Source organism: Cetorhinus maximus, chromosome 21 (assembly GCF_964194155.1).
Source record: "Cetorhinus maximus chromosome 21, sCetMax3.hap1.1, whole genome shotgun sequence".
Taxonomy (NCBI): Eukaryota; Metazoa; Chordata; class Chondrichthyes; order Lamniformes; family Cetorhinidae; genus Cetorhinus; species Cetorhinus maximus.
The window spans coordinates 37,108,828-37,134,773 of NC_135899.1; the positions used below are offsets into that span (position 1 = coordinate 37,108,828).

The 25,946-nt window shown below is 43.5% G+C and overlaps 3 protein-coding genes and 1 pseudogene across 4 annotated transcripts in view; 2 read left to right on the forward strand and 2 right to left on the reverse strand.

The window, feature by feature from the left end:
- LOC144695283 (uncharacterized) overlaps positions 1-2,519 on the forward strand; it is a 33,007-nt pseudogene extending 30,488 nt beyond the window's left edge.
- The window catches only part of LOC144695222 (uncharacterized), a 579,912-nt gene that overhangs the window by 482,242 nt on the left and 71,724 nt on the right, over positions 1-25,946 (reverse strand). The window lies entirely within an intron of this gene.
- The window catches only part of LOC144695252 (uncharacterized), a 233,413-nt gene that overhangs the window by 196,202 nt on the left and 11,265 nt on the right, over positions 1-25,946 (reverse strand). The window lies entirely within an intron of this gene.
- The window catches only part of LOC144695264 (uncharacterized), a 131,592-nt gene continuing 107,472 nt past the window's right edge, over positions 1,827-25,946 (forward strand). Inside the window, exon 1 of one of the 2 annotated variants that reach the window (XM_078566176.1) lies at positions 1,827-1,931. The gene's annotated coding sequence lies outside the window, so the exon portion shown is untranslated. Of the gene's footprint in view, positions 1,939-25,946 lie in introns of both variants that reach the window. The other variant, XM_078566174.1, reaches the window with a different exon arrangement.

The window sequence follows — 25,946 nt, forward strand, 5'->3', positions numbered from 1 at the left end:
AGTGATTGTTTCATTGTTTGCTTGGCCACTTCAGAGGGCAGTTCAGAGTCAACCATGTTGTGTGGGACTGGAGTCACATGCAGACCAGACCAGATAGTTGTAGCAGGCCCCCTTCCCTGAAGGACAATATTTGGGTTTTTCGGACAATCTGAAAGTTTTGATGTTTTTATTTTGATTCTATTCCTGAAATTCCATAATGTATTAAATTCACCTTCACAACATGGAGTAGTTGAGGTTAATAGCGTAGATACTTTAAGGGGAAACTAGATAAGCACATGAGGGAGAAGGAAACAGAAGGATATGCTGATAGGGTGAGATGAAGGTGGGTGAGAGGAGGCATGTGTGAAGCATAAACACCAGCATGGACCAGTTGGGCTGAAAAGCCTGTTTCTGCACTGTAATTCTATGTATGTAACTTTCCGTGGTTGGATTTGAACTCTCAATCTCTGGATTGTTAATCCAGCACCATAGCAATTCAGCTGCCATACCTGGAGACACATTTATTGAATTGTCTTTTAATGTCTTCTTTAAAGATTTTACCTGAAGGCCTCGGCCTTTCCCAAAAAGCTGGGCATGGATTTGATAGTTTTGCCGTGTTGTGGCTGATAGCTGAATTTGGGATGTGCATTCTGAGCGAATGCAGTGTATCAAATGTCACAGGATAAACCAGAACCCTTCAATCAGCTACAGTGAAGTAATATTTTCCTTAGCTTCTAGCACTTCCTGCCGTGTGTTTTCTTCAAATAATTTTGGAAAATAAGGGGAGAAGTTGAAAATTTGCATTTAATTAACTTTTCTCCAGAGTGTTTTTTAGATTAAACACATATTCTAAGGGTAAAACTAGTCTTCGTCAGCACAACTTGAGTTCATAGCGAATTGATAGCCCATTTTACACTCTGTTCGACTGTCTTTTCCATTGTCCTCATGGTGTCTGAGAAGATGAGGTCTGGGCGGAGGAAAGAAAGTAGCCACATTGTCTGCTCCTGGTCACTATCCATTGTCCCTGCTGGTAACAGAGGGTGTGTGACAGTCAAGTGAGGAAAAAGAAAGGACTTGTATCTGATCCCCCACACAGGGGAACAGCAGACTGGCACTCACTGTGGGACAGTCTCTAACTGAGGAGTCAGCCCCTTCAGCAAAGGAGCAGAGGGAGTTAGAGGAAATCATGTTTCCTTTTCCTGTTTTACAGAAGGATTGCACTGTACTACACCAGAGAATGCAGGGAGGATAGACACCGCAGATAGACCCTGACCGTCACCCAAGGAACAACTGCACAACTCTGCGAAGAAATCCAGTCCCTTCACAGCATTGCTCAACACAGAGAAGGTTGGACAGTGAAACCATCATCTGGAAATCAGCCGGTTCAGGGGAGCTTAGACATATCATCAGATCTGAAACTGGTCAGTGCTGTGGAACCTTCCATCAAAACCAACCTTTCCGAAGGTTCGGCTGTGGGTAATTGGTCAGGGTGAGGCTGGGAAGAAGTTGAGTGGGCTCCAAGTGTGGTGAGAGCTTCAATCATTCATCGAGCCTCATGAACCACAGACTCATTCCTACAGGTGAGAGGCTGTTCAAGTGTGAGTAGGGCTCCACAAGCTCATAAGATCTCCTAACACACAAGGCATCTGAAACATCCACTGTTAAGACAAGAACAGCCACATGGAAGAGCAACCATTCAAGTGTGAGGAATGCGACAAATCGTTCCCGCACTCATCTCGGTTCCACACACACCAACACATTCACACAGGGGAGAACCCAGTCAAGTGTGAAGTGCATGACAAAGCCTTCACACAGTTATCAAGCCTCTTGGACCATCAGATAATCCGTATAAGGCAGAAACCCTTCCAGTGTCAGATTTGCAATAAAGTGTTCCAGACATCTTCGGGCCTCCTGAGACACCAGAGGAATCACACAGGGGAGAAACCCTTCAGGTGTGAGGTTTGTGAGATGTCTTTTGCCCAATCTTCCAATCTCCTGACGCACCAAAGGATTCACACAGGGGAGAAACCCTTCAAGTGTGAGGTATGCAAGAAGGGTTTTGCACAATTATCAGGCCTGATGAATCACAGACGCATTCACACAGGGGAGAAACCATTCACTTGCAAGGTGTGCGACAAATCATTCTCGCAGCTATCGAACCTCCGCACACACCAACGTATTCACACAGGGCTGAAACCATTCAGGTGTGAGGTATGTGACAAGGCTTTCATACAGTCAGCATGTCTCCTGGTCCATCAGCAGACTCACACAGGGGAGAAGCCCTATCGGTGTGAATTCTGTAATAAAGCCTTCACACAGTTGTCACACCTCATGGAACATCAGCGAACCCACACGGGAGACAAACCCTTCCAGTGTGACGTGTGCCAGGATTGTTTCACCTACTCCTCCTCTCTCGCCATACACCAACGTCTCCACATGGACTTGGAGCCGGGTCACCTGCCTCTGTTACACTGAGAGTTGTCTGTGTTGTTTACCTTCCAGTGCTCACACAGGGGAGCTTTCGTTCCAAAGCACTATCTGTCTCAAACCTCTCCCACCATCAATCCAATCATTTCTAGAAGGTCAATTTAACCTTTGACCAAATTGCCAAATATAACCAAAAGAAGCTCCTGTATAAACTCAGCATCCTTTCAGTGCAGCATCAGGTACAAGTCACTCACTGACTCTCACTCTGACCAAGAAGGCAATCAGATACTCAGTGGTTAGAAAGGCTTCAGCTTCTGATCTACCAGCACAAGCACTCAGGGGAGGATCCATTCCTAGGGTAGTAATGGAGGGACTTCAATTAGCCTTAGCAACTCTGGTCTATGGAGGGGGAGAATCAGCCAGGAATCCCGTTCCTCATCAGTGACCCCAGCTGGGAAGTCACAGGGAGGGCAGGATGTGTCTCAGCTGTGACAGTCCCCATTGTCTCACAACATTCACTGTCTGGGTCTACACATGCTGAATGGCCACTCGAACAGAGCACTAGAGGCCAATCAATGTCCGAAGTCTGTACTGTACTCCAGGTCAGTACCTTGAGGATTGGAGGGAATGTGAGAGGACAACAGCTTGTATTTATAGAGCACTTTAATACAGTCAAACATCTCAAGGTGTTTCATAATGAGATAAAAAAATTAACACAGAGACAAAGGAGATAGGAGGGGATGACCAAAAATATGGCCAAAGAGGTCAGATTTAAGGAGAGTCCTACAGGCCGGGAGAGAGATAAAGATGCAGCGAGGTTTAAGGAGGGAATTCTAAAGGTCTCTTAACATCCAAGGTGCATCTATTAGAAGGACTAAATGATCTCCTCTTTCATCATGACCTGTGTAGCATCTTCTTCCTTGATAAAGACAGATGCATTTAAGTTCATACCTAGTCATGCCCCATGCCGCCATGCAGAAATGCCCTACTGGACCCTAGTCAGCCCCACTCCTCGATTTGCTATTATATGCCTACAGGAGACTTTTGATTCCCTTTTAAGTTAGCTTCCAGAATCTTCTCATACTCTCTCTTTGCTTCTCATTTGCTTTTTCAAACCCCCTCTGAACCTTCAATATTCAATCTGGTTCTCAGTTGTATTCTCCACTTGACATCTGTCATAAACACACATTTACTTCTTCATCTTAATCTCCATCTCTCCTGTCATCCGGGGAGCTCTGGATTTCTTTGCAAAAACAGAATTACCTGGAAAAACTCAGCAGGTCTGGCAGCATCGGCGGAGAAGAAATCAGTTAACGTTTCGAGCCTTCATGGCCCTTCGGCAGAACTGCCGAAGGGCCATGAAGGCTCGAAACGTTAACTGATTTCTTCTCCGCCGATGCTGCCAGACCTGCTGAGTTTTTCCAGGTAATTCTGTTTTTGTTTTGGATTTCCAGCATCCGCAGTAGCTTTTAGCTTTTTGTTTTTATCTCTGGATTTCTTTGCCCTGTCTTTCTCCTTTGTGGGAATATCCCTTGACTCTGCCTGACCTATCTCCTCTTTAAAGGCAGCCCATTGTTCAATTACCATCTTTCCCGCCGGAAATAATTTATTTCCAATTATTCTGGGTCAGATCCATTCTTAGCCCATTGAAGTTGGCTTTCACCAGTTAATTATACATACTCTGGATTGTTCCATTGCCAATCTAAGCCTGATGATACAATGATCACTGTCCCCTAAATGTTCTCCTACTGACACTCGATCCACTTGGACCTCTCATTCCTCAGAACCAGGTCCAGCAATGCCTCCTTTCTCAGTGAAATGGAATCATACTGCAATGGAAAATTCTCCTGAACACACTCTAGGAACTCTTGCCCTTCTCTGCCCTTTATAACACTACTCTCCCAGTCTATATTCAGATAATTAAAGTCTCCCATTATAAGTACTCTATAGTTCTTGCACCTCTCTGTAATTCCCTTGCAGATTTGTTCCTCGACATCTTTACCACTAGTTTGTGAACCACAGTGAGCAATATAATTGTACCTTTTTTGTTCCTTACCTCTAAGCAAGTACATTCTGTCCTTGACACCTCTGGGACATCCTCTCTCTCCAACTCTGCAATGTCCTCCTTAATTAATACTGCCACCCCTCCTGCTTTCCTTCTCTCCCTATCTTTCCTGAGAAACTTGTATCCAGGAATATTTAATACCCAGTCCCACCCTCCTTTTAGCCACAACATCATATTTCCACTTGGCAATCTGCGTCGGCAACTCACCAATCTTATTTACCACACTCTTACCTCAAACATGCACTTTAACCCTAATTTAGACTATTATTTTCCCTCTTAATCTGAAGCCAGCTAATACCTTACTATTTCCTAGTCTAGTGCTATCTGTCTCTTCCAATACTCCGTGCGTCTTGGTGTTCCTCTCTTGTATGACCTCCTGGTTTCCATACCCCAGCCAAGTTAGTTTAAACCCTCCCCAATATCACCAGCAAATTTCCCGCAATTAAATTGGTCTGGGCTCTGTTTATGTGTAACTCACCCAGCCTGTATAGGTCCCATCTCCCCCAGCACTTATCCCAATGTCCCAGCAATCTAAACCCCTCCATTGTGCTCCATCTGTCCAGCCACACATTCATCTGATTTATCCTCCTATTTCTATACTCACTTGTGCCTGGTTCTGGGATTAATCTAGAGATTACTACTTTTTAAGGTCCTGCTTGCAGATTTCCTACCTAGCTCCCTAAATACTGACTGCAGGACCACATCCCTCTTTCTACCTGTGTCATGTACCGATGTGGACCACGGCCCCTGGCTGTTCGCCCTCCCCTCCAGGGTGCTCTGTAGCCGTTCAGTGACATCCTTGACTTTGGCATCAGGGAGGCAACAAACCGCCCTGGATTCACATCCGTGGCTGCAGAAATGCCTCTCTGTTCCCCAATCCTATCTCCTATCACTAATGCTCTTCTGGTCTTCTTTGTGCCCCCCTGTACAGCTGATCCAGCTGTTGTGCCATGGGCTTGGCTCTGGCTGAACTCCCCAGACCAACTATCACTTTTGTCAGTATTCAGAACTGAATACTGGTTGGAGAGTGAGATACACTCAGACTCCCGCATTACCTGCCTTCCTGTCACTTCCTGACATCTTCCCTGAGAATCCTAGCTCGGATCTTAACGCTAAGCCCACAGTGCTGATAAAGTGAGCCAGCTCTCAGGAGTGGGTATAGGGTAGAATCAGACCCTGCTTTAGTTGGTGATGTGAATTATAGACAGATCCTCTTCAGGTGATGGGTGTTTGACTAATACCATGGGGAATGTTTGTACTCTCCTGTCTGGGAGGACTACTATCCTGAGTATGGTGAGGGAGTGGGGGTGAATGTCTACGGACCTCAGTTCCTTCAGCCTATCATACCTCGATGTAATAACTGTATGTTATATTCACCTTACACTCTTCCAAGATTCATTTCATGTTCTGGGAAAGATCTTGAGTCATTTTCAAATGCTTTATTATTTTGGTTGATTCTAAGTTTGATGTAAGCTGAATATTGTGTTGTTGTTTGTCTGCTGTTTAATCAATCTTCTGTATAGATTTATAATTTGCAATAAAATCACTTTTTCAACTTAAGCCAATCTATCTGATTTGTCAGCATGGTGTGTTCTTATGCACTGAAACACCAAGGAGCCTACAGTAAGAGTACTGTACACAATATATTGTTCAATGTCACTGGGCTGGAATACTTTCCCCATCAGTGGGTTTATAATTTCCAGTTCACAGGAAGCATAATGTTTCCCTAAGGAAGAAAGACTTTCATGTAGATGTCACCTTTCACAAACTACGGGCATCTGAAAACACTTAAAGCCAATGAAGTGCTTTTTGAAGTGTGGTCACTGTTATAATTTAAGAAACGTGGCAGCCAATTTGTGCACAGCAACCTCCCACAAACAGCAATGTGACAATCACTGGATAATCTGTTTATGTGACATTGATTGCAGGACCTATATTGGCCAGGACATCGGAGGTAACTTGTCTGCTCGCCTACGACGTGGTGTCATGGGATCTTTTAAATTCACATGAGAGGGCAGATGGTACCTCTGACAGTGCAGCGGAGTGCTCAAGTACTGCGCTGGAGTGTCAGCCTCAGTGCCCAAGTCTCTAGAGTGAGACTTGATCCCACAACCTTCTGACTCAGAGATGAGAGTGCCAAGTCACAGCTGACAATAGCTTTCAATATTTCCGTTGTATTATTCAGTTTCCAAAGGGTTAAGTCACAGGACTGTGTACAGAATGCTTTTCCCCATGTCAACTGGCAGCCTGAAAGTTTGATTTGATTTAAAGTGGTAACTAGTTAGAGCTGCAGTTGTCAGTGTTGTCTTTGTGTCTGGGTTCCTGTTTTGTGTTTTATTTACCAAATGCAAGTTCCTGAAGCCAAGCAATGGCTCCACACAAAATAAAACTGCAAACTACATAAATAATAGTTTATTTCAGTTGTGTCACATAAACAGGAGAAATAGTTAAAATAGTTTAATACAGTCAAAATTACACTATTACCTCAATAATATTGTATGGAGTTTCTGCTTAGTTTTTTCATTGATGACAGAGTTTAAAATGGTGAACTTTCTCTCTATCCCTCTCATTTTTATAGTAATGGAGGAGGAGAGGAGAGGACCGAGATAGACAGGATGGGGGAAGAAATGGATATGATGAAGAATGGCAGAAGAGAGGATATAAATGAAAGTGGAGAGTTAGGAAGAGTGGAGAGAGAAGAGGAAGAGGGAGAGGAGGAGAGTAAACGACTCCGCAGAGTAATTGACTTCATTAAATTTAATATAACACTCAGAGGGCAGCAGCAGAGGTGACTGGAGTTTTATAGAATAGCTGCTTCCCCAAGGTGCTGGGAGTGATTGATAACACTCACATGGCATTGAAGGTCACCTGAAGAGACTCACAGAGCTACCTGAACAGAAAGCAATTCCCCTCCTTCATGTAGTGTGTAATGTCCTTCTGAGAATACTCCATGTGAACGTCACTCACTCTGGATCATCCCACAATGCTTTCATTGTCAGGAGCTCGGACATCAGACCCATATTCGGGGAAGGGGAGTGACCTGATGGTCAGCTGATTAGGAACAAGGTCCATCCCTTCTGAAGCTGATGCCACCATTTCATGTACCACACACTGAGGAAGAGGTGTTGTTTATTGACGCCTGTGTCTCTCTGAGGCAGCTCACAGAGAGAGGCTAGTGGGATGCTGAAGAACTGTTTCAGGTACTGGCTACGTCTGTGGGTGGTTCGCAGTATTCCCCAGAGAGAGAATATTCACAATCATCCCACTGTACTGCACACTGAACAATATCACTCTCAAACAAGGTCTAGACTGGGACAGTCCAGGAGAGGAACTGGGAGAGGAGAATGGACTGGGACATCCCGGGAGAGGTGAATGGACTGGGATGTTCCAGGAGAGATGAAAGGACTGGGATGTTCCGGGAGAGGTGAATGGTCCAGGACGTCCCAGGAGAGGTAAACGGACCGGGACATCCCGGGAGAAGTGAATGGATTGGGACGTCCTGGGAGAGGTGAATGGACTGGGACATCCCGGGAGAGGTGAGTGGACTGGGACATCCCAGGAGAGATGAGTGGACCGGGACATTCCAGAGAGGAACCAGATGAGGTGAATGTTGAACCTCAGAAATTGGAGTTGAGGGGAGCTGAACCTCCACAGGAGGCAACCCGTGGGCAGGGGTATATACTCACACAATGAGCCCCACCTGACTCCCTGAGTGACTGAGTCACTCTCCAATAACTGGGTCAATCTCCTCTCTCCCTCCTGTTTCTGTCTCTGCTGTATGTCTCTCACCTGTGCCCCTCTCTCCACAACTGAATGTCATCGCTGCCTTGGATGCTGTGGGTCTTCCTCTTCTGATCTGCTGTCAGACACATCCGAGGCTATACATCCCACACTGATGTTGTCAGTTTGAAAGCCTCCAAGGATGAAGAATGCTATTCTCACACTTGAAGTCTCTGTTAAACGTTTACTGGGGGAACTGAGACAGCAGCTGCAATAAGTGAGGTTTTATTCAGATGGGACAATGACAAGTTTAAATCTCCACCTGATCTGCTGCTCAAAGTCGCCTCCGTTTCACCGGTCAGTTTCCCAAGCTTCAGGAAACTCACATTACTCCAGAAATATTTGGATTGACTGTGAGAGACGTCAATCAGAGCCCACCCACTCTGCTTATTCTCTCCTCTTCCTCTTCAACAGTTAATTCACTTCCTTTAGGGACTGAAAACCAAGTGAGGAGACAGTGAGTGAAGAAGCAGAATTCATACAGATGGTCTCCTATCCTGAGTTTTGTTGATGGGTCATTACTGAATATGAGAAGGTGAGGTGTAATTATCTGGGAGGGGCAAAGTGTCTGAGGATTCTTACTGATTTCCTATTGTTGAGGTCTGTGTGTGTGTGTTGGGAGCTGGTTATTATCCTGTGGACTGTGAATGGTCAGTTCTATCTGTGTGCTGGGATCTCGATGTTTCCTGTCTTTCCAAATCCCTCCAAGATCTCCCACGCCTGCCTATCTTTGTAACCTCCTCAGAAAAAAAAAGACTTGCATTTATGTAGAGTCTTTCATGACCACCAGATGTCCCAAAGCTCGTTACAGCCAATGAAGTATTTTTGAAGTGTGGTCACTGTTGCAATGTAGGAAATGTGGCAGCCAATGTGTGCACAGCAAGCTCCCACAAACAGCAACGTGATAATGACCAAATAATCTGTTTTTATACTGGTATTGATTGAGGGATTAATGTTGGGCAGGACACCAGGGATAACTCCCCTGCTCTTCTTCAAAATAGTGCCATAAGATCTTTTACACCCATCTGAGAGAGCAGAATCCTCAGTTTAACATCCCATCTGAAAGACGGTACAGCACCCTCTCACTACTGCCCTGGAGTGTCAGCGTCAGTTCTCAATTCCAGGAGTGGCCCTTGAGCTCATAGCACTCTCACCTTAGGCCCACAACCCTCTAAGAGCACTCCTCCAATTTTGGTCTCTTCAGCATCTGCGATTTAAATCACTTCACCATTGGTGGCCGTGTCTTCAGCTGCCTGGGCCTTAAGCTCTAGAATTCCCTCCCTAAACTTCTCCGTCTCTCTACCTCTCTTTCCTCCTGCAAGACACTCCATAAAATCTACTTCTTGAACCTCGTTTTGTTCATCTCTATTAATGTTACCTTATGTGTCTCAGTGTCAAATATTGTTAACAATCTTCAAAAGCACCTTTGGACATTGAACTATGTTAAGGCGCTATATGAATGCAAGTTGTTGTTGTCTGTTGTTGTGTTCAGTCAGAAAGTGACCCTATCCTACTGATCCTTGCTGTGCATCAGTCTCCCAGTGAGGGGGCAGACTCATTGTAAAGGGAGATTGGGTTGTAACCTATAACTGGCAACAGAGCAGGGTAGGAATGGCTGCAGACTAGTTCAAACTCAATGTGTTAAGGAGCACTGAAGGATGCACCTTCAGACTTCAGGCTGCCTCTCCACATGGACAGGGTGCAGTTCAGGGTAGTTCCTGATCTCAGCCCAAATAGAGAGGAGGCAGTGGACAGAGAGGCAAGCAGCAGAGAGGGAGCAAATGCTGCTCCTGACATGTCTATACTGGTTTGATGATAATCATGGAATGAGGGCTGTGCTGGGCTGTGAGACTGTGGTGGAATACAATCCTGCTGCTGATGGCTCACTGCGCCTCATAGATACCTAGTTTTGGGATCTGTCCTTCGTCTACTTCCCTAGTGATCTTTTTGTGATCTCACCCCTTCAGGCATAAACCTTGCTGGGGTGCCTGGTGTTCTTGGGCAGCAGCATAGCCTGGATGTTGGGCAGAACCCCACTCTAGGCTATGGTGACCACCCCCAGCAGCTTGTTGAGCTCCTTGTTGCAGGTGGTGGGAGATGATGCGGGTCTCCCTGTTGTCCCGGACTGCGTCACCGGCCAGCTCGAGGATCTCAGCAGTCAGGTACTCGAGGACGCCAGCCAGGTGGTTGGGGGCTCCGGCCCCAACACGCTCAGCATAGTGACATTTGGTGCAGCAACTGGTGGATACGGCTGACAGGAACTGAAGACCAGCTCTGGAAGAGCAAGTCTTGGCCTTGGCGCGCCCTTTCCTCCAGTTTTACCACAAACGAATATCTTGTGCCCCTGCTGAAAATCTTCACTAGTGATGATTAACATGGTGAAGTACTCATTCATCAATTGGGAGGGGAGTGGGAGTTTTCCTTGAACTTGTTTGACCTGAAGACATGAGACTCCATGGAGTCAATATTGAGACTTCCCCAGCTGCCAGTGGGATGGGATATACCCAGGGATGGTGACGGAGGAGTCTGGGATGTTTCCAAATTGATACGATTCAGTGAGTATCACTGCTACTTGACCAGTCTGTGGGGCAGCTCCCCTCACTTGGGTACTTGTCCTCAGACCTTGGTAAGAGAGACTTTACAGATTTCACTGGGCTGAGATCACCTCAATCTTATTCTGACACAATGCCAGGATTGTCCAGATCTATCTGATCTTCCTCTTATTATTGGACTTTGTAGTGATTGTATTTCATTGTTTGCTAGGCCACTTCAGAGTCAAGCAAGGTGAAAAAGCTTTTCCTCAAAACCCCTCTAAACCTCCTGTCCCTGACCTTAAATCTATGCCTCATGGTTATTGACACCTCCGCTAAGGGAAAATGTTTCTTCCTATCTACCGTATCTATGCCCCTCATAATTTTGTATGCGTCTATCAGGTCCCCTCTCAGCCTTCTCTGCTATAAGGAAAACAACCCTGCCTATTCAGTGTCTCGTCATAGCTGAAATGCTCCAGCCCAGGCAACATCCTGGTGAATCTCCTCTGCACCCTCTTGAGTGCAATCACATCCTTCCTATAGAGGGGATTTGAGGAAAAGTTTTTTCACCCAGAGGATGGTTGGAATCTGGAACACACTGTCTGAGGGGGTGGTAGAGGCAGGAACCCTCACAACATTTAAGAAGTATTTAGATGAGCATTTGAAACACCACAGCATACAGGGCAACGGGCCAAGTGCTGGAAAATGGGATTAGAATAGATAGGTGCTTTATGGCCAGCATGGACATGATGGGCCGAAGGGCCTGTTTCTGTGCTGTATAACTCTATGACTCTAAAATGGCTGCAAAGATTGTATTAAATCAGATTAGAAGAAAACTTAGCAACCAAAAGTGTATGCAAAAATCATGTTTGAAATCAGATTAAGGAAAGATGTGAAAGGTTCATTGTTCTGTTAAAGATTAATTACACATAAAGGCCAAGACCAATTAAGTTAAATTAAAGAATATGTCAGCCAATCAATGGGTGACAAGACCCCATTAACAGGTGGAGAGGGAGGGTCTTGAACCTTCCTTGGGGATCAAAAAATCCCATCTCCAGAGACACCGTTAGTTAGTCATATTCTGATTGAAGGAAACTTATTCAAAAGAAGGAAGGGGATAAACATAAACCCCATCGAAAGTGGTAAAAGATTTTTTGGATGTGATAAATATGCTTTCTGTTTCATTTTAGGTTATTTTGTTAAAGATTAGTCTCGTGTAGGAAAAAGACGGTGAATGATTTCAATTACAGACAGATGCTCTGTGTATTGAAATGAGACGGTTTAATTGTATGGATGTATGATTCTTATCTATTTGGACTTAACTAATTCTGTATTATAACTTCATAATTCTACATTACAACTCTGTACTCATTTATATTTCCCATTAAACAAAATGTCTTTGAATTTACTATCTGAACATTCTTGTCTTATCCTGTGGGTTTGAAGTCTCAATCGAACCTAAGAGTTAAAACCAATTACTAGTGAATTGAGTTGATTCCAATTGGACACACATTCAAAAAACGTGTCACATTGTTATAGCTATGGGTGGATCTCCAAATGGTGCTGGCTCTCCCGGTGTATACACACACAGACATACACTGTCTCTCACACACACCTACACTCATACATCAGACATGCTAGCTCTCACCACTTTATCACCAGAAACACCCCTCACTTGTGAACTCACGAGGGGGCTCTGAAATATCAGGGTTTCTGACCGATATTGAAAAATCACACCTTTCCCAGGCTGCTGCGTTCTGTTCTGCCCTCAATGGATCATGTAACAAAGATAGAAAAGATGGAGAAGGAGAAAGGGGAGGTGGAGTAGCTGTACTTATTGGATAACAACAGGCAGTAAAAAAACAAGACACATCTATCAGCAAGACCAACAGAAATTCCATCTGGATAGAGATAAAAGATCAATCACACTGAGATGTGTGGTCTACAGACCATCGAATAGTGGAAATGAGTTAGAGGAAAAATACACAGACAAAATAGGGAATTGAGGAACAAACATAGAATAATCATCTTTCAAATACTAAAAAGACAGAAATACATTAGAGAATGTAATTTCCATCATTTACACCTTAGCAACAATTTGCATTACTGACACAGAACATTGCTATAGGCAGAGGGCTTAACATTTGAGCAGATGGGGATCCAAAAGCTCTTGATCTCTGTGCAAACTGGTTTATAGTACCAGGGATCTTTAAAAAGAAATATTATAAACAATTTTAATTCTTGCCCTAGTGTGATGTGTGAGTTTGAAATACAACATTGTGAAAGAGTTTTTATTCTCTATCTAACCCTGTGCTGTACCTGCCCTGGGAGTGTCCCATCCCTTTCTGAATGTGTTATTCTGAACATTCCAAGATTCTCGCATTGATCTCCTCTTCCCATTTCCCGTCTGCTCACAGCCTCATTCCATCCCGGGTACCTTGTTTTCAGACACACTGATACTAAAGTGTGTTATGACGTGGCAGCTGATGTTTGCCAGGCAGACCAAATCCACAAGGGAAGCTTGGCCACGCTATCACAATGGTTTTGAATTTGTATTTATTATGAGAAGATGCGTGGACTGAATTCTGAAGCAATGAGTCCACTAAGACCTTTAGAGATTTTAAAAATTAAATTGAAATATTTATACCAAAAGAAAAGATTTCAAGCACATACAGAAGACTACAAATACTTACTACAATTACAAATCCTAAAATTCCTAATTAACCTGACTCCCAGTTACACACCCCATTTAAGGCAATAGTCCAAAATAGATTTTAAAAACATAGAAAATAGGAGCAGGAGTAGGCCATTCGGCCTTTCGAGCCTGCTCCACCATTCATTATGATCATAGCTGATCATCCAACTCAATAGCCTGCTCCTGCTTTCTCCCCATATCCTTTGATCCCTTTCGCCCCAAGAGCTATATCTAACTCCTTCTTGAAAACATACAATGTTTTGGCCTCAACTACTTTCTGTGGTAGTGAATTCCACAGGCTCACCACTCTCTGGGTGAAGAAACTTCTCATCTCAGACCTCACAATATTTCAGGTGTGATCTCACCAAGGCCCTGTATAATTGCAGCAAGACATTCCGCTCCTGTACTCGAATCCTCTCGCTATGAAGACCAACATACCATTTGCCTTCTTTACCGCCTGCTGCACCTGCATGCTTACCTTCAGTGACTGGTGTACGAGGACACCCAGGTCTCGTTGCACATTTCCCTGTCTCAATTTATAGCCATTCAGATAATAATCTGCCTTCCTATTTTTGCTACCAAAGTGGATAACCTCATATTTATCCACATTATACAGCATCTGCCATGTGTTTGCCCACTCACTCAGCTTGTCCAAATCACCCTGAAGCATCTCTGCATCCTCCTCACAGCTCACCCTCCCACCCAGCCTTGTGTCATCTGCAAATTTGGAGATATTACATTTAGTTCCCTCATCTAAATCATTAATATATATTGTGAATAGCTGGAGTCCCAGCACCGATCCCTGCGGTACCCCACTAGTCACTGCCTGCCATTCAGAAAAAGACCCATTTATTCCTACTCTTTGTTTCCTGCCTGCCAACTAGTTTTCTATCCATCTCAATAAACTACCCCCAATCCCATGCGCTTTAATTTTACACACTAATCTCTTATGTGGGACTTTGTTGAAAGCTTTCTGAAAGTCCAGATAAACCACATCCACTTGCTCCCCCTCATCAACTCTACTAGTTACATCTTCGAAAAATTCCAGTAGATTTGTCAAGCATGATTCCCCTTTCGTAAATCCGTGCTGACTCTGTCCGATTCTGCCACTGTTTTCCAAGTGCTCAGCTACTAAATTTTTATAATGGACTCCAGAATTTTCCCCACTACCGACATCAGACTGACTGGTCTATAATTCCCTGTTTTCTCTCTACTTCCCTTTTTAAATTGTCAGGTTACATTAGCTACCCTCCAATCTGTAGAAACTGTTCCAGATTCTATAGAATTTCAGAAGATGACCACCAATGCATCCACTATTTCTAGGGCCACTTCCTTAAGTACTCTGGGATGTAGATTATCAGGCCCTGGGGATTTATCGGCTTTCAATCCCATTAATTTCCCCAACACCATTTCCCTACAAATACTGATTTCTTTCAGCTCCTCTCTCTCACTAAACCCTGTGTTCCCCAACATTTCTGGTATGTTATTTGTGTCCTCCTTTGTGAAGACAGAACCAAAGTATGTATTTAGTTGGTCAGCCGTTTCTTTGTTCCCCATTATAAATTCCCCTGTTTCTGACTGTAAGGGACCTACATTTGTCTTCACCAATATTTTTCTCTTCACATACCTATAGAAACTTTTACAGTCAGTTTTTATGTTCCCTGCAAGCTCACTCTCGTACTCTATTTTCCCCATCTCAATCAATCCCTTGGTCCTCCTTTGCTGAATTCTAAAGTGCTCCCTATCCTCAGGTCTGTTGTTTATTCTGGCCAATTTGTATGCCTCTTCCTTGGATCTAATACTATCTCTTATTTCCCTTGTAATCCATGGTTTGGCCACCTTTCCTGTTTTACTTTTGCGCCAGATAGGAATAAACAATTGTTGCAGTTCACTCATGCGCTCTTTGAATGTTTGCCATTGCTTATCCATCATCATCCCTTTAAGTAACATTTCTCAATCCATCATAGTCAACTCGCGCCTCATACCATCATAGTTTCCTTTATTAAGATTCAGACCCCAGTCTGAGAGTCAACTACATCACCCTCCATCTTGCTGAAGAATTCTATCATATTATTTTAGATTTAAAAAAAAGCAAGTTAACACAGTACCCGCTTGACAGTGAAATTCCAAATGGGTTTCTCCAACTTCAGTTACTGGACACAACAGATTTATGCACAAATGGCTGGAGGCTTCTTCAAGGCTGTTTCACACACTCAATAGATCTTACATGGCTCCCAACATAGCTTTTCATTCTCCTTTATATATGTCTATCTCTCTTTAATATGTAAATTCCATGTGTGTTTAGAACTGTACCTTTCCCATAAATATAAAAAACTTTCATGTTGCAAATATTGTTAGTAACCTTTGGGAAAAATAAGCACACTCCTTTGCCTTGCTTGTCTGGCTAGTTGTAAACAGAGTAAACAGACTAACTTCCCTTTGAAATCCAAAAAATCCCTTCACTTACCTAAAAAACGCAAGTTCCCTTCACACATTACATGCTAAAACAGCATCCATGTTTATGTATTAACATTTCAAGTACATTTGTACACCTAGCTTCTTTTGATAATTTCAAGCTTGGCTGTCTGTAATGGAGTGGGACATCAACCCCCAACAGTGCAGCACTCCCGTAGTGCTGGGCTGTGTGAACTGGAGTGGGACAACAAATCACAACTTGTTCACTCAACTCATAGCTGAGACAGACACTGACACCCAGTTCCCGACAATGAATCATTTCACCCGTTGTCACATCTACTTAATCAATCTTTTCACATCCCCATCTCTATGAAAACTGCAGTATTAATCCATTTAAATAAACCTGTTTGAAACCATTTTACTCTCATTTCTCCTTCCCTCATGTGATGAAAAGTTGACTCCCAATTCCCCATTCTCCACCTGGGAGACTGGACAGTGAGTGTGGGGGAAAGGGACTGAAGGAGCTCCTGATCCTGTCCTCACACACAGTCCACACTCTCAGCAGGTAGCAGCAATCGGGAGCAGCAACTGTGAATCTCCCCTCTGTAGTACCTGGGTACTGAGGCCAATTACACAGTCTCCAATCTGGATCAATGCTCCAGCTGAAATCCACCAATTTGGTCCCAGTAATTTGTATTTTCATTGTTGGTCTGTTTGGATCAGCTCCCAATACCCACTGTCCCCTCGACCCACTCAGATAGTGACAAAACTATCAGGGGGCTTACCTGTGGAACTGGTTAACATTCAACTCTTCAATCTTTCTTATAATCTCACAATCAGCTTCTCTCAACCAATCAAACCATGGCAGTCAAAGGGAATTAAATAGTTTGAAAATAAAAATGTCTGAACACTGACTGCTGAGATATTAGAGAAATTTACAGAAATGTGACTGGCACCTTCATCGGCATCCCCTCTGGTGGGACTGGGCTGAGTCAGCACTGGAACAACAAGCACCAAGAGCAGTCCTTTCATCATCTTAAGAGGAGTTCCTCAGAGTCAGGATCAGAGTGCTGGTGTAGAAATGTTCAGTATCTAATCTCGGAGTGTTTGCTGCTTTTATAATCACACACATGGGGAGTGTCTCTGCTTTCTGGTGATATCATTGGAAAAAGACGTTTTCCTTTCTGCTGCCTCCTCATTTCCATGATTGTAACATCCAGCCAAGCATGACCTGCACTGCTGGTTTACTGAAAACTGGGAATGGGCCCCAGTAGAGCATGCGTGGCTAGTGTTCCAGATAATGGGAACAGCTTTGCTTTGTCTACCTTGTCTAACCCTGTCATAATCCTGTACACCTCTATCAAATCTCCTCTCAATCCCCTTTGATACAAGGGGAACAGCTTCGCTAACCAAATCTTGTAACTCAAATCCCTCACTCCTGGAACCATTCTGATAAATCTCCCCAGCACCATCTCAAGGACCCGCACATCCTCCCTAAAGTGTGGTGACCAGAATTGGGCATCATATTCTATTTGTAGCCTAATTACTGCTGTGTATAGGTTGACCATAACCTACCTGCTTTTGTACTCAATACTCTAAATATGAAGCCCCAAATCCCATATGCTTTGCAAATTACACTCTCAATATACCCTGCCATCATCAAAGATCTATGCACATGTACTTCCAGTCCCTCTGTGCCTGCACACTGTTCAAAATGGTGCCATTCTGTCACTATTTCCTCTTCCTATCCCTTCTGCCAAAATACATCTCTGTATTAAATTGTATCTACCTCCTGTCTGTCCATTGCACTAGTCTATCTCTATCCTCCTGTCTGTCCATCTCACCAGCTTCTCACACTGCTCCGTGCATCACACTCCCGTATCCACCAGCCTCTCCCACAGCTCTGTGCCCACCACCGTCTCACACTGCTCCGTGCCCACCAGCATCTCCCAGTGCTCTGTGTCCACCAACCTATCCCACTGCTCCATAGATCACACTCATGAGGTGCTGCAAGCTGCTACAGATCTCTGAGGAAGAAACAGGCACTTGCAGTCACCAGTTCAGTTCCTGGCACAACATATCCCAGGCACGGTGTTCAGAGATGGGATCTGTAAACTTTGAGTCCACTAGATTAATCCACTAAATTACCACCTTCCAAGGCTACAAACAACTGATGGAGCATGGCACATCCACGACAGTGAGAGAGAGAGAAAGAGACATTTTTAAAAGGAGAATGAAAAATGAGTGAGTGGGAATGTACTCTATAAAGAGAGAGAAGAAATAGTGATAAAGAAGGGGAGAGAGAATGCAGAGGAGAGAGAGAGATAATACATTCAGAAAGAAGTGCTCAAGAGTAAGGAAGTGAAAGGTTTAGGGAGAGGGTGAGAGAGAGATTCAGAAAGCGTGACAGATAATAAGGTGGGAGAAATAACACGAGGTACAGAGATGAGAGGCCTCACTAATTTTAAGGGATATTCGCTCTTCTGGACTCGCCCACTAGAACAATTAGTTTCTCTTTATTCTATTTATTCCTTCACTCATCTCAAACACCTCAAAATATGGTCCCTTAACCTGCTATAGTGAAGGGGATACAAGACTGGTCTGTGTATCAGTCCTCATAATTTAAATATTTTATCAATTCATCCAGTTTCAATAATTTATCATCTCTAAATTTAATGATATCCCCTCCTTCACTTTTAAATGTCTTGATATCTACTCCAGTCCACCTTGTTAGTTTACCTGGTAAAAACTGAGATAAAGTCATTATCCAATATTTCTGTCAGAATGCTGTCATTACTTGTGAGTGTTTTCTTGTGGATAATTTAAGTGACTCTGTCTCTATTCTGATTAATCTTTTGTTATTTATGGGTCTGTTGGATACTTTACTGTTTTTATATTCCTTTCTAATTTAAATGTGAAGCTTCTCTTTCCCTTCCTTACTTAACTTCTTCCCTCACCTCTTGATTTTGTTTGTCCTCATTCTCTCCTTTATCGTCAATGTACTTTAGTCACTGCCTTTTAAAATCTCCCATGATTACTATCCTGTTAATATTGCTCATTTCAGAGCTTTGTTGCCACATTTACCTTGAATTCCCTTGCACTATTTGGTGGGCTGCAGAATGAGTTCTTTTCATGTTCTGTAACCTGCACCACCCCTTCCACTGGCTTAAAAACTCTTCTATTTTGATCTTTCTTCAGTTTCTGATGACAGGTCATCTCAAGCTGAAATGTTAACTCTGTTTCTCTCCACAGAAGCTACCTGACCTGCTGGGTACTTCCACCATTTTTTGTTTTTATTTCAAATACATCTTGTTTGACCAGCTGGGAAATACTGAGGGAAAATATTATCCAACATTTATTCTATTTCTCCCACATTACCTGTGAGGATGATTATTTTGAATCATTCATTGGTTCTGTCCATATTCGGAGTTACCTTTTGTTATTTATGTGCCGGAAGGATATTTCACCATTTCTTTTTATTTTCCTTTTATGATTTAATTTAATAAGTTTCCCTTTACTTTTTTAAATTCTTCACGACATTCTTTTCATTATTTTATCATTCTCTCCTCTTGATCTGCATTGATAACTTCTCTCAGTGTTTCCCACGACTGTTCCATTTCTTTGTTCAACAATATTTCGTGCTCTCTCTCTCCCTCTATCCTTCGCTGCTGCTGGGATCTCCAGCCAGGTCTACGCTCTTCACCATCTTTCACAGATTCAAGAACCCAGACACAAAGACAACACTGACACCTGCAGCTCTAACTAGTTACCGTTTTAAATCAAATTAAACTTTCAGGCTGGCAGTTTACAGAGGGAAAAGCATTCTGTACACAGCTTTGGGACTTAACCCCTTAGAAACTGAATCTAATACAACAGAAATATTGTCAATTATTGGTTAGCTTTCTCATCTCTGAGTCAGAAGGTTGTGGATTCAAGTCTCACTCTAGAGACTTGAGCACTGAGGCTGACATTCCAGTGCTGTACTGAGGGAGTGCTGCACTGTCAGAGGTACCATCTTTCGCATCAGTTAAACTAAGTGAATGTAAATGATCCCATGACACTAAGTTGGAGAAGAGCAGGGGAGTTATTGCTGATGTCCTGGTCATTACGTATCCCGCAATCAACATCACAAAAACAGGTGAGCTGTCATTATCACATTGCTGGGACTGAAAATTATAAACCCATTGATGGAGAAAGTATAACCACCCACAGTGACATTGACCAATATATTGTGTACAGGACTCTTACTGTAAGATCCTAAATGTTTCAGTGAACCATGCTGACAAATCAGATAGTTTGGATTTAGTTTAAAAAAGTGAATTTATCATAAGTTATAAATCTAAACAGAAGATTGATAAAACAACAGACAAGCAACACATATTCAGCTTACACCAAACTTTAAATCAACTAATATAACAAAGCTTTTGAAAATGACTCAAGATCGTTCCCAGAACATGAAATGACTCTTGGAAGAGAGTAAGGTGAACATATCACACCGTTATTACATCGAGGTATGATGGGCTGAGGGAACTCAGGTCTGCAGGGACTCACCCCCACTCCCTCACCAGACTCAGGATAGCAGTCGTCTCAGAAAGGAGAGTACAAACATTCCCCATGGTATTAGTCAAACACTCGTCACCTGAAGAGGATTCATCTATAATTCACATCGCCAACTAAAACAGCATCCAATTCTACCCCATACCCACTTCTGAGAGCTGGCTCATTTTACTAACACACAGACACACACATCTAATTCCCAACTCTCTGTCCTTTGGCCCTCCATTCACCACAATGCTTCTGTAGCCGTTAATCTGGTTTAACCATTCCCTCATATCCACCTTCTACACCCTTGTCCCCAAAATTACTTTTACTCTCTTCCTTCCTGGTTGGTCTCCATGCTTCTCAACACCAAGGGATGAAGATTTGAGCCTATCTGGTAAACAACTGATCCATCGCCAGATCTGACTGGACCACATCAAGCACTAGTGGTCCTGCTTTCCTCTGCCAAAACTGCTCATTACTCCAGGACCATCCTGAAGAGAAAAGATAACCCACAACTTCTCCTTCCCAAAACCAACTGTGTCCTTGTGGAAGTTATGTTCCAGCAGTACAGAGCTCTGTTTAGACCCTATCTGGAGAACTGTGTTCAGTTCTGGGCACCGCACCTCAGGAAGGATATATTAGCCTTGGAGGGAGCGCAGCGTAGATTCACTAGAATGTTCTTGGGGCTAAAAGGGTTAAATTATGAGGATAGGTTGCACAGACTGAGCTTGCATTCCCTTGAATGTAGAAAATTAAGGGATAATCTAATTGAGGTTTTTAAGATGATCAAACAAGTTGATAGAGTAGTTAGAGAGAAACTATTCCTCTGGTGGGAGAGACCAGAACAAGGGGGCAGAGCATTAAAATTTAAGCTGGGCTGTTTGGGGGTGATGTCAGTAAACACTTCTTCACAAAAAGGGGACTGGAAATCTGGAACTCTCTCCCCACAAAAATCTGTTCAGGCTGTGGGGTCAATTGAAAATTTCAAAACTGAGATTGATAGGTTTATTGTTAGGCAAGGGGATTAAGGTTTACAGAGCCCAGGCAGGTAGATAAAATTGAGATATGATCAGCCATGATCTGATTGAATGGTGTAACAGACTCAAGGGATTATTCCAGTTCCTGCATTCCTTAAATTCCTCTCCACTCTCATCTCCAACAACAATTGGTCAGTGTCGTCCTCTTCAACCTCCAGCTGAGCTTCCGACCTCATACCCTCTCCATCACAAATATCGCCTACTGCTCCCTCTGTAACATCGCCCATTTACAACACTCCCACCCCCACATTAATCTATCTGCTGTTGTAATCCTCATCCGTGCTGTTGTTGCTTCTAGACTAGACTAGACCATTCCAATGCTCTCCTGTCCAGCTTCCCATCTTCCATCCTCCATAAACTTCAGATCAGCTAAAACTCTGTGGTCTCTATCCTAATTCACACACCTATCATCCCTGTGCTCACTGACCTACACTGGTTCCCAGTCCCCCAGTGCCTCCAATTTAAAATTCTCACTGTAAGTGATTTCTAATTTTGTTTAATTGTATAAATGTGGAGTGTGATTTGTACTTTTGTTCATAGGAGACTTAACCAACTGGCAAACTAAGAATCTTTGGATAGCAAATTTTAGAAAGTTTATGAAAGAAACAATGTTAACAAAGTGAGGAGAATGATTGCAGCTTCAGCCAGTTGCACAGTCTGTTCAAGTGTAAGTCACATTCACCCTCTCAGCTCTCTGGTCTCAATCTCAAACCCACTTGTGGACATTGACAGGTGGTTCACACTCTGGAGTCTCCACAATCTGACTCACAACAAAACCTCATGAAACCCCTCTTTTTAACCCCTGGATGACCATCACCCCATTTCAGAGTCAGGCTATTATTGTTCTATGAGTGGCACTACCTGTTGCTGGGTAAACTTGATTGCCTCTTATTTACATCTTTCCACCAGAAGCCATCTGGCCTCAGTATCTCAGACAGAAATACAATGGGGCTGCTTCACACAGTTCCTTTTTTTGATTTTGAACAACTCTCTACTCATTCAGACAGACTCTACAAAGCCATGATGTGCTGTCCAAGGGACCTTACCAGGATTTCAACAAGATTCCTTTGTTTGAGCAGTTTTGCCTGAAACTACACTTTCTTACACAGACACATATAGATTGATTATACAGTAAATGTAAATGCAGTCTTTCTGATATGATTTTTGATTACACCAATTCATAAATTATAACTGAATGAAGGTTCACTCATTACTTTTACAAACATCTGTTTCATGACTGGCTGCGACTGAATACAGTAATTTGTTGAATAGTTAATATGGGTACAAAATGGCTCCCTCTGCCACATGTTAGTGTTAAAATGGCTTCCTTGAACTTCTGGTTACTGAAGTGAATATAGTATAAAAATTGTCAAGTTGGACTAAATTCTAACTACTCCAGGGCTACCTACACAAGTCATACTGGAAGGGTGTGTCTCCCATGTGGGTTCACTGATGTTCCAGGATGCCCGACAACTGTGTGAAGGCTTTATTACAGAACTGACACCGATAGGGTTCCTCCCCCATGTGAGTGTGTTGACTATTCAGGAGATAACTGACTGTCTGACTTGTCACACACATCACACCTGAATGGTTTCTCACCACCTTGGATCCGCTGGAGTGTCAGAAGATCGGAGGAATGGGTGAAAGGCTTGGCACAAGCATTGTACCTGAAGAGTTACTCTCCTGTATGAAACCTTTGGTGACCCAGGAAGGTTGAAGATATAAGGGAAACTTTATCACAGACCTCACACCTGAAGCTTTACCCACCTTTATGGATCCTCTGATGGAGCAGGAGTTGGGAAGACCTCGAGAAGGATTTGTCACACATCTCACACATGAACGGTTTCTCATTTGTGTGAACCCTCTGATGTCTCAGGAGGCTCGAAGACGTCCTGAAAGCTTTATCGCAAGCCACACGATTGAAGAGTTTCTCCCCTGTGTGGATCTTGTGATGGAGCAGGAGGTTTGATGACCTCAAGAAACATTTGTCGCACACATGTGAATGGTTTCTCCCCCATGTGAGTGTGTTGGTGTACGCGGAGGTGTGATGACTGTGAAAATGATTTGTCACACACCTCGCAGGTAAATGGTTTCTCCCCTGTGTGAATTCTCTGATGGAGGAGGAGTTTTGAAAGCTCTGAGAATGATTTATCACAAACCTCACACGTGAAGGGTTTTTCCCCTGTGTGAATGCGTTGGTGTGTGTGGAGGTTCAATGACTGAGAGAATGATTTGTCACACACCTCACACGTGAACGGTTTGAATACGTTGGTGTACACAGAGCACTGCTGAATCTAAGAACAATTTGTTGTACATCTCACACGGGAATGGCTTACCCCTGTATGGCCTGTCTGATGGACCAGAGGCCTTGAGAAATTTATGAAGGCTTTATCACACAGCTCACACTTGAACAACCTCTCCCCAGTGTAAATATGCCGCTATTGCAAGGGATAACTGCAGAAGTGATTTGTCACACACCTCGCACCTGAATGGTTTCTCCCCTGTGTGAATGCGTTGGTGTCTACGGAAGGTCGATAAGTCAGAGAATGATTTATCATACACGTCACAGGTGAATGGTTTCTCCCCTGTGTGAATGCGTCGGTGTCTGCAGAGGGTGGATGAGTCCGAGAAGGATTTGTCACACACCTCACATGTGAATGGTTTCTCCCCTGTGTGAATGCGTTGGTGTTTACGGAAGGTCGATAAGTCAGAGAATGATTTATCACACACGTCACAGGTGAATGGTTTCTCCCCTGTGTGAATGCGTCGGTGTCTGCAGAGGGTGGATGAGTCCAAGAATGATTTGTCACACACCTCATATGTGAATGGTTTCTCCCCTGTGAATCCTCTGGTGTCTCAGGAGACTCGTCAATGCCATGAAACTCTTTTCACACATCTCACGCTTGAAGGGTTTTTCTCCCATGTAGCTGTTCTTGTGTTAACTTTGGTTGCAAAAGATGTCTTAGGAGATCTTACAAGCCTGAGGAGCCCTCCTCACACTTGAACAGCCTCTCACTTGTAGGAATGTCAGTGGTTCATCAGGCCTAATCTTCTTCATTTTGAGCAATGCTGCAAAGGGACTGGATGTCTTCCCACAGTTGTGCAGTTAGTACTTGGGTGATGGTCAGGATCTATCCTCTCTGTATTCTCTGGTGTAGTACAGTGCAATCCTTCTGTAAAACAGGAAAAGGAAACATGATTTCCTCCAATTCTCTCTCCTCTATTGCTGAAGGGGCTGACTCCTCAGTTAGAGACTGTTCCACAGTGAGTGCCAGTCTGCTATTCCCCTTGTGGGGGATCAGATGCAAGTCCTTTCTTTTTCCTCATTTGACTGTCACACACCCTCTGTTTCCAGCAGGGACACTGGATAGGGACCAAGAGCAGACAACGTGACTACTTTCTTTCCTCCACCAAGCCCCCCACAACCCCCATTTTCGCAGGCGCTGAGAGAGCAATGGAAAAGGCAGTCGGGCAGAGTGTAAGATGGGCTATCAATTTACTACAAACTCATGCTGGAAGACCAGTTTTACCCTTAGAGTATGTGTTTAATATAAAAAACATTCAGGAGAAATGTTAATTCAATGGAGATTTTAAAATTTCTCCCCTTGTATTCATTTTGAAGAAAATTATTTGAGGAAAACACACTTAAGGAAAATATTGCTTCAATGTAGATGACTGAAGGGTTCCGGTTTATCCTGGGGAATTTGATACACTGCACTCGCTCAGACTGCACATCCCAAATTCAGCTATCAGCAAAAACTGGGCAAAACTATCAAATCCAAGCCCAGGTTTTTGGGAAAGGCCGAGGCCTTCAGGCAAAATCTTTAAACAAAGCATGACAAGACATTTCAATAAATGTGTCTCCAGGTACAGCAGCCGAATTGCTATGGTGCTGGATTAACAATCCAGAGATTGTGAGTTCAAATCCAACCACTGAAAGTTACATACATAGAATTACAGTGCAGAAACAGGCCATTCAGCCCAATTGATCCATGCTGGAGTTTATGTTTCACACGAGCCTCTCTCACCCTCTTCATCTCACCCTATCAGCTTCTTCTGTTCTTCTGTTCCTTTCTCCCTCATGTGCTTATCCAGTTTCCCCTTAAAGGCATCTCTACTATTCCCCTCAACCACTCCATGTTGTGAAACTAGATTTAATACATTTTGAAATTTGCGGAACAGAATCAAAATAAAAACATGAACATTTTCAGGTTGTCCTAAGCATCCGAATATTTTCCTTCAGGGAAGGGAACCTGCTACAATTGCCTAGTCTGGTCTGCATGTGACTCCAGTCCCACACAACATGGTTGACTCTGAATTGTTCTCTGAAATGGCTGAGCAAATAATGATAAACAATCACTACACAGTCCAATAATACGAGGAAAATCAGATAGATCCGGACAATCCTGGCACTGTGTCAGAATAAGATTAAGGTGATCTCAGCCCAGTGAAATCTGTAAAGTCTCTCTTACCAA